This window comes from Miscanthus floridulus, unplaced genomic scaffold (genome assembly GCF_019320115.1).
Source record: "Miscanthus floridulus cultivar M001 unplaced genomic scaffold, ASM1932011v1 fs_550_6, whole genome shotgun sequence".
In the NCBI taxonomy this organism is placed as follows: Eukaryota; Viridiplantae; Streptophyta; class Magnoliopsida; order Poales; family Poaceae; genus Miscanthus; species Miscanthus floridulus.
Genome location: NW_027096922.1, coordinates 90,561 through 100,000, shown reverse-complemented (window position 1 = coordinate 100,000; position 9,440 = coordinate 90,561). Strand labels below are relative to the sequence as shown.

The 9,440-nt window shown below is 41.9% G+C and overlaps 1 pseudogene; it reads right to left on the bottom strand.

The window, feature by feature from the left end:
- Positions 1-455: 455 nt before the first annotated feature.
- Positions 456-5,611, bottom strand: LOC136532216 (U-box domain-containing protein 16-like; annotated as a pseudogene).
- Between the last annotated feature and the right edge of the window lie 3,829 nt (positions 5,612-9,440).

The following is a 9,440-nucleotide window of genomic DNA, read 5'->3' as shown; positions in this document are numbered from 1 at the left end:
GCAAGCGGATAGGATCCGGCGGGGTTGGGTTGAGTTGCGGCGCCGGCGGGGGTTCGTCCGGAGCAGGCGAGCGCTATTCCTACAACACCAAAAAACGTCGGCAGCAGCGGTCGTAGGGAGAGGGGGCGGACGAGCTGTGCCGGCGTATGAAGGGAAGGAAGAGACCGGGCGGATGGGGTGAGGAAATTGGAGGCTTTTACATTTTTACCATTATTAAGATGGCGCTCATTCGATTATCATTCTTAGAATGACATTTACAACTTTACTAGATGAGAGAAGTTTGAGTTCTTAATTTACCATATTTACGCATGTGGCAAGCCACGCCAGCTCGACACGCTGGCGCCCAGTCAGCATGAGCATGTGAAATATCGTTGCTACCCCCGCCTTGCTCCTCTCTCTCTATTCCCGATGGCTGGGTCCCGCGGCACCTATCACTTCTAGGTGGACCTCACTCGTCAGCTTTGTCTTCCAGCTCCAGCACCTGGATGGGACGGTAGGTGTGTACGGATGCCAGGCTGAGCATGGACGACGGATAGGTTCCGGCCGAGGCGGCGCCGGTAGGTGTGCACGGACGCCAGGCTAAGCACGACGGCCGCCGCATTCTCCTTGACGCGCCACGTCACGCCGGAGCTCATGATGTGGGCGACCGCCTCCACGGCGCCATCGGCGTGCATGATGCGCTTCTTGTTGGCCTTGAGGATGGAGAGGTTGAGCAGCGCCGTGACGGTGTTGAGCTGGAGCCCGGCGTCCTCGGAGTAGAGCAGGGGCACCAGCAGTGGCACAGCTCCGGCCTCCCCAACGAAGGCGCGGCTGTCGGCGCCGGACTTGGACAGTAGCCGGATCTCGTGCACCACGCGGTTGGCCGCGTCAGGGGAGAAACAGATGGAGAGCTTCTTCACGAGGAACGACGCCGTCATGCGCGCCGCCTCCAGCGCCGCCTTGTTCGTGGCCACCGCCAGCGCTGGCTCGCTCTTGCTCGCCTCGCTGCTCTCCACGGCGACGCCGTTCTCCCGGCACCACTTGGCGATGAGGTTCTTGAGCGCCTTGTTGGGAACCAGCCCCAAAACGGTAAGGACCTACCCTGTCTTGGGGCACGTTGACTTGCCAGAGTCGAACCACCAGGAGATGGACTCCCTGTCGTATGTCTGGCCGCTGGCGACGACGACGGGCTCGTGCATGATGTCGAGGGTGATGGGGCAGCGGAAGTCCGGCGGCGGCGCCGGGGGCTCCCATCCAGGTGCTAGAGCTGGAAGACGAAGCTGACGAATGGGGTCCACCTAGAAGTGACAGGTGCCGCGGGACCCAGCTGTCGGGGATGGAGAGAGAGGAGCAAGGCAGCTGTAGCAACAACATTTCACGTGCTCATGCTGACTGGGCGCCAGCGTGTCGAGCTGGCGTGGCTTGCCACATGCGCAAATGTGGTAAATTAAGAACTCAAACCTCTCTCATCTGGTAAAGTTGTAAGTGTCATTCTAAAAGTGATAATCGGATGAGCGTCAATCTTAATAATGGTAAAAATGTAAAAGCCCTAGGAAATTAAAACCGCATCTAATCGAGGGTGGGTTGAGGGAGCTCCCGAGCTGCTATGCCAATCGAGCTCGTCCGTTGGTGGGCCGGGCCTGTGAGCCTCAGCCCTGAACGGCGGGGTGCGGGCACGGTGGGCCTGTTTGCCTGCCAATAGGACGCTGAGTACTGAATAACTATTCGGTACCCAGGTACTATATAGTAATACTATATATATATATATATATATATATATATATATATATATAGAACTACTACTTTGTAGCTGGCTATAAAATAACTTATTCTGTAGCCACTTTGAGTTACGATAATTACTATGTTAATTTATGAGATTATAGTAACTCCTTACTAAGTGGTTTACTATAACGTTATGGTAAATATCCCCGTGTGTTATAGTAACCCAACTATAGTAAATATATATTGACATTATCGTAAATTAGTATATAAAATTATGGTAAATGGAGGTGGCTACAGAATAACTTATTCTGTAGCCGGCTACTGAATAGCCTCTCCCTATATATATATATATATATATATATATATATATATATATATATATATATATATATATATATATATATATATATATATATAGAACAACTACTCTATAGCTGGCTACAAAATAACTTATTCTGTAGCCACCTTGAGTTACTATAATTACTATGTTAATTTATGAGATTATAGTAACTCCTTACTAAGTGGTTTACTATAACGTTATGGTAAATATCCCTATGTGTTATAGTAACCCAACTATAGTAAATATATATTGACATTATCGTAAATTAGTATATAAAATTATGGTAAATGGAGGTGGCTACAGAATAACTTATTTTGTAGCTGGCTACTGAATAGCCTCTCCCTATATATATATATATATATATATATATATATATATATATATATATATTATATGGCCGATGTTTTGTCTATCATCCTTAGAAAGAAAATACTTATGGCCGATAATCGTTCTTAAAATAATATATATTTGTCTGATATTTTATTATTGCCTTAGAACAACATATAAATTTGACTGGTGGATATGTTGACATCGTCCTTGCGTGCTTTGCGTTGGTAGAATGAGTGTACAAGCATTGTGAGTGTCTTTGTTATACTGCGTAATTGTAAAAAAAAAAAAAACAGGAAGCATGCGTTGATAATCAAATTTGGCTCAGGTCGTATTTTACATGAACACTCAATAGCCAAATTGGACTTTAAGCATGATTTGGTAACTGGTGCTTTAGTTTGATTAGTTGGGCTTTATGTTTTTAAGAACTGTTTGGCCGATTGGTTGGTTTAGCTAGTGATATTGATTAATTAGCATAATGGACAACTGGACAAGCAAGAGAAGAAAGAAGAATGATTATGTGCATACACGTGGTGAGGAACTTCTATCGACCGAGACATGCATGAGGCCACAGGCGTGTGCGTGTCCCTTAGTTAACAGATTCTACATGGGATTTCTAGGAGAGGGCCAATGTCCTTGATCATGGCTTTAGCCATGCTTACTGCATCTTGGTTGAGTAGGGCTTTATCTAAACTTGTCAGTCAATATTCTGGAGATCATTCCAAATTGCTCATATGATGGAATATTTTGGTATTAAGTATATGTAGTTGCATAATACAATAGACAACATGATGAATTTAACATTCCGCGTTTTTGTGTAATATAAAAACACCAATATTTTAAAAGTTTTCCTGTGACGTGTGTTATATGTAGTTGTTATGTCAAACTTAAGTCAAATGTTTTCCCTTTCATTCCCAAATTTAAAATTCACAACTTCAAAACTTTTCGCAGCGAACCATATCATGTGTCATGGAGTTGACCAATTCAACATCATGATAAAAGGTATTTTCACAAAAAAATGATTTTTGGAAAAATATAAAATTTGGTTGAAGTTGAGCTCACTCGAATTCAAGATGAACCACCGTACCTGACATATGTTTCCGGATATAATTTCTAAAATTGAAGCCTTAACTCTGCGGCATACGTACAGTATGCTTGTGTGTAACATACTTGAACAACACTGGTACAAAGACATGAGGCATAGCACTGTTACTTAGAGGGGGCCCCTCGGCATTTGCGCTTGTCAACACGGCCACAAACAGCCTCACCATCAAGCACTCGCTTAACCAGTCAGCATCCTGTACGTCTACATGAGACTATGTCATTGCATCTGCGCAATCAATCTTACGTTTTATGGACTCTGTTCTTTAAGTTGTTTTTTTTCATAATAATTATAATTTATACAGTAAAGCCCTCCATTTTTTCATATAGCCTTTTACACGTGTGTGTCGTTTGTACATGTTTGCTAGTCTTAAAAGAAGTCACGATTTTAAAGATTCATAATATTATATATTTATTATTTATTTTTAATATTTATAGAAAACGGACAAAAACAGAATTGGAGATCAAACAAAAAAAAAGTAAAAAGGAAACATAACGTGGCAAAAGGAAAAATAAGAAGATGCAGAAAGAAAAGAAAAACAGAAACCCTATGTGAAACGTGGAGAAGATGGAAAAGTAATAAGATGAAAAGAAACGGAAACCAAATGTAAAAACTACAAAAACCGTGTTGTCAAAAAAAACTGAGGAAAGAAAAATGGAAACCGGTATGGATAGAGTTGGATCGGAATCGGAGGATGGAAAACGAACGTGGAAAAAAAAATTGTGACGGGTGTTTTATGTTTGGATCCAAGAAAAATAAAATTAGAACTCAGTGAAAAAAAGCTATAAGATTAGGATAAGATTTTTCTAATTTGTACTTTTATTCTTTTCTATTTGGATTAGGATCCCTAATCAACTTTTACTAACGATCGGAGGTATCTATTTGATTAGGATTCTTAGCGATCTAGGTTACCTAAAAAGCATGTCCAAGCCACACATGTTTTATAAAACAGGAGAGCTGTAGAGAGACGAACATAAATAATTTTTAGATTCACGGAATTAGTCATAGGAGGCCATACCAAAAAAATAGGTACTAAAAAATGCTAAAATTTTGCCTCATTATTATTAGATATAGATATATAATACATGTACATAATGTTTGCAACCGAGCAAGTTTAGGACTCGTAAACATTAGATTTTGCCAAAATAGATTAGATGTGCTTTTGGCTATTCTATACTCCTGTGCCGAAAAACCAGCCACCCTATAAATATAAAGGTGATTAAAGATGGCAACGGGACCCTGATATCCGATATCCGACGGGTATTTGATCCATTAGGGGACGGGGATGGGATCATATCTTTACCTGCGCTCATCTAAATGGGCAAGAATCCATCCCCGACGGGTATAGCGGGTACGGGAACGTTCCCTATTTACCCATCTCCGTTACCCGTTGGGGAACCCGACTATTTGAGCTGTCATGCGAGTATTAGGCCCAAAGAAGCTCAACATAGGTATTTTGACCAAAATCTGAACAATCATATATATAGTTTGTATGTTTTAGGAACTTTAGTTCAACTTTTCCTCACCATCTCCGCTAGCAGCACAAGCACGCCTGCCTCACGAGCGCTTTGCCCCTCGCTTCCTCAGTTCGGTCTCTCTGCCACCTTTGCTCGTCCTCCTCGCAACCTCGCTCTTTCTCCTCGGCATCTCCGAGACTCCGACACTTATACCCGGGTGAAGAAGAAACGTCTCCGATTGCAAAGCTGTGACCCCAAGTGTTCTTATTTATCGGGTATGCAGTACCCGTCGGGTATCTGTTACCCGACCGATGCCCGACGGGTACGGGGATGAGTAAGAATCTATACCCGAGACAGTTAATAGGGACGGAGACGGGATGAATTCTCCGTAGCGGGGAAGAGAACATTCCGGCGATACCCGACGGGTACATCCCCGTTGTCATCCTTAAAGGCGATTGCCGATTGAGGATCACACACAACGGCACAAAACAAATCTACTATTATTAGTTCTTTTACTTAAAGTAAAATAATCTAGTTATCGGTGACTCCTCTGTTGATCTTCGGCGTCAATACAGCCTTTGCTAAGAACACACACTCCTTCTCGGCCTCGCTGAGATTTTTTAGCATCTCGTCCACATCAATCGCTCCCTTCCTCAGTTTGCCTGAGGATGCTTCCGCCGCCATCTCTCCTCTCCTGGTCCAGGACTCGAGCAGATCACCGCCAAGGCTAGGCAGTTGCCCAAGGCAACTCCTTGATCAGCCCGAGCAAGTAGAAACACATGGGGCTCGCCGGAGCAGTTGAAACATTCGCCGGGATCATGATCGCCATTGAAGTAGTCAAACCCCTAGTTTAACCTATGGTCGTTACTCACACAATAGTTGGCGGTGGTGCTAAATGTTTGCTTAGCCAATTTACCTCGCTCACTATCACAGTCGTCCAATTTTCCTCCTTGAACTACAAAACTATTTTTTTACTTTTAAAACCATTTGTTCACCTTTAGTTGTTAGTTGTTTTGACAGTGGTTCGCTAATGTGGCACCACGTAGGGGAGGGGGAATCAGATTAAGTTGAAAGTTGGGTAAGGTAAATCGGATCAGAAATATTTTAAAAATATATCAAAAAATCATAACATATTTTAAAAAATAATCAATATTTTACATGGAAAAATCCTAAAATTTGGTTTAATCTTAGAAAATTCACAGAAATTTAATTTTACCTAAAAAAAGTTGTGAAACTAATTTCAGATTTGTTTTAAATCATGCTCTATCTTAAGCTTATATACGCTGTCTAGCTTAAAATTGTTTGAATTTTGATGGACTTATTTTGGTGCTTATTTGCTAGTAGAAGCTCTCGTTATCTATTACTAGTAAATATGCCCGTGCGTTGCAATGGGAGAAAAACTATCAAACATAATGAAAAATAACGGCAAAAATAGTAAGTGTCTATTTATGTTTTACATGTTCTATAAAATTAAAATCTATAATTTATGCTGTTTATGACGACTATGACATTCATAATATGAGTTAATGTTGGCAATGATACGATAATATTCTATTAACTGTATATTGAATTAAAATAAAAACATTTTATTTGTTTTCTCTTGTTGCAAAGAACAAAAATATTGAGGTAAATATATCAAACTTTATTTTTCGTACTCTCCATGCGCTGGTACAACTAAATATTGACTTTCTAGACTAACTATTGAGGATCGGTCAGGCTAGCGCTCGGATGTCCTGCCCTAGACCCGCATCTAGACGTAGCTCTTCGCGCCTGCTCCGTGCCGCACACCCCGCCCACTCGGATTCTACGCCGCTCGAACGGCTCACCCCACCCACGCCCCACGCCCCCACGCGAGCCCACGCCGCCCGAACATCACCAGCATCGAGAAGAGGAGGAGACACCTAGGCGAGGAGCAGAAATGCGAGGAGGAAGATGCAACACCTGATCTACTTTTGAAACATCCAAATAAAACATTTGCAACATAAGTTCAAAACGGTTGAAACACTTGCAACATACATCTAAAACACTTATAAAAATACTTGAAAACCATTGCAAAATATATGTAACATCCAGATAAAATACATGTAACATATGTGTGAAATACATGCAACATCCAGATAAATACACTTGCAAACATACGTCTGAAAAAATAGATGAAACATTTAGAACAGACGCTTGCAACATACGTGTATAGCCATTGCAACATATGCAATGTCTCAATCTAGTTTTGCAACATCCATATGAAACTCTTGCAACATACCTCTGAAATATTTGAAACACTTGAAAAATGCACTTGAAACATGTGCTTTCAAGCGCAACATCTACTCACTACTTGGACGAATGGAGGCTCGTTGACGCGGAGCTCAACGCCAGCTCAGAGCTCAATGCCGTGGAGTCACGCAGGGGATGCCAGTGGGCGGGCGGCTGAGCGTGGCCCCTAAGAGCGGTTACGCCGCTCCCGGCAACAAGATGAGTGGTCGTGGTCCCCACGACAAGGCACCCCCACGGTGTGCTGGAGAAGGGGAGGCGGCACGTGCGACCACGGGAGCCTGCTACTAATGTTGCTTCTCCTTCGTCGGCGGCAGGGAATGAGGAGGGATGGCGAGAGCGGGAGGCAGCGACGGCGCGGAGCCGAGGCAGAGGTGGGAGAGGAGCTGGAGCAGGGAAGAGAGCGAGGCCGGGGAGAACACGAGCAGCAACATCGGAATGAGGAATTTTCATCCTATTTTTTTGATGGAGAAGCCATGAGGGGAGCATTGGGGGAGCACAAATATTAGGCGGAAGGGGCACGGATGGCGCGGCCGGGAGTGGGGAATCCGCATCCGTCCATCCAGACGCCCGGAGGAGAGCATTATCGAATCTGTAATTCTAGTATCTGATTAAAATAGACAAGAAGTTAGTTACCGACGTTTCAAGAATTAGTGTCTATCCAGAAAATTGTGACGGGAGATCTCTCGATTTTACACATGCCAACCCTTCCTAGACGGAATTATAAAGATACATATTTAGATGGGAATAGACAATAAAGTGCTCAAGTTTTTGGTTTATTGGTTGATTAGTTGGAATTTCGGTGATCCATAAAAGAATAATCTTCATTTCAAAAAAAATAAAAGAATAATCTTGGTTTTTCAAATCTAATATATGGACTATATCAAGGATTTGATGGTGAAAATCTTTGTTTTCTAGAGAAATATTAATAGTCCAAAGGGATGTAATGTTGTATGTATTATGTGTTTTTAACTTTATGAAAAAACCTAGTGTATGTAGAGGAGAAAAAACAGAAAATGGAAATGCACGGACAGAAAGAAGGGAAAAAAGAAGAACAAAAGTGGACGGACAGAACAAAAAAAAAAGAAAAAAAAACGGAAAGTAGAAACTAACGCCACGGGAAAAAGGGAGAAAAATAGAAACTGGAATTCCACACGGGAAAGGAAGAAAAATAGAAGCTGGGATTCCGTACAGGAAGACGGGAGGTGACAAAAAAAAAGAATTAGAGATACGGAAACAAAATGACCGAAGCGAAGTAGGAACCGACGATTTTTTTGTTTTTTTTTTTCTCTTTTCTTAATTCTTTATTCCTTTTTTTGTGTTTGCTTCATTTTTTTTCCTCTCCTTTTTCTCCTCACGTGTCTCTCTTTTCCCTTATCCGCCGATGATAGAGAAGGGATATTTGCCTCATGGATACGGAACCGACGATGGCCAACCGAAAAACAAAACGGAACATGACACAAACACGGCACATGAGCCCGAAAAAACTTGGTAACCAAAAAAAATATTAAGGCAGGAATTTTGCTTTTTTAATATTATATTATAGGTATATAGAAGACGTGTCAGTGTCTTATAACGGAACCCAATAATCTTAGAATCGGACTCCATATCGGGTTAGACGCTATTCTAACTTGTATGAGCACATGTTATATATATATATAAGTCCGGACGGAAGAAACTCACCATTGTCCGGTAGCTAAAGGGAGACGAACAAAAAAAAAAGATGAACAAAAAAAATAGCCTGAAATTTTGCCTCTTTATTATTAGATATAAATATTAGTCGATGTTGATTGTCTGACTACATAGAAGTGCTACTAAAGCGTCGTTACGACTACATATGTGCGGCAGGCCAGACGTGGGTCGCCTACACTATATGAATTTTCAAAGTAGGTGTATTAACCTGTATGGCTACATGCACTCTGTCACACATACGGCCTTGACGAAGCTCCACTGCCGTTTCGCCACCACAACAAATATCCTCTTCATCATAAGGATTATGTCTAGGTAAACTCCTAAAATGTCTAGGTAAACTCCAAAATTCCTTTAATAGAATGAACTACAAAAAATATCACTTTGAGGGTAACAAAGACCACCTCTTAGTACCTATTTTGAATCTTCTTATGAACTTTTTTTTTCTACATATATGACCGTAATTTCTAGAGTGGGAATTTGGAGTATCAACGATGTCATGGTGAATGAAAAGTATGAAGTTGAAATCTGGAAACCATATTTCTCAAAACTCACA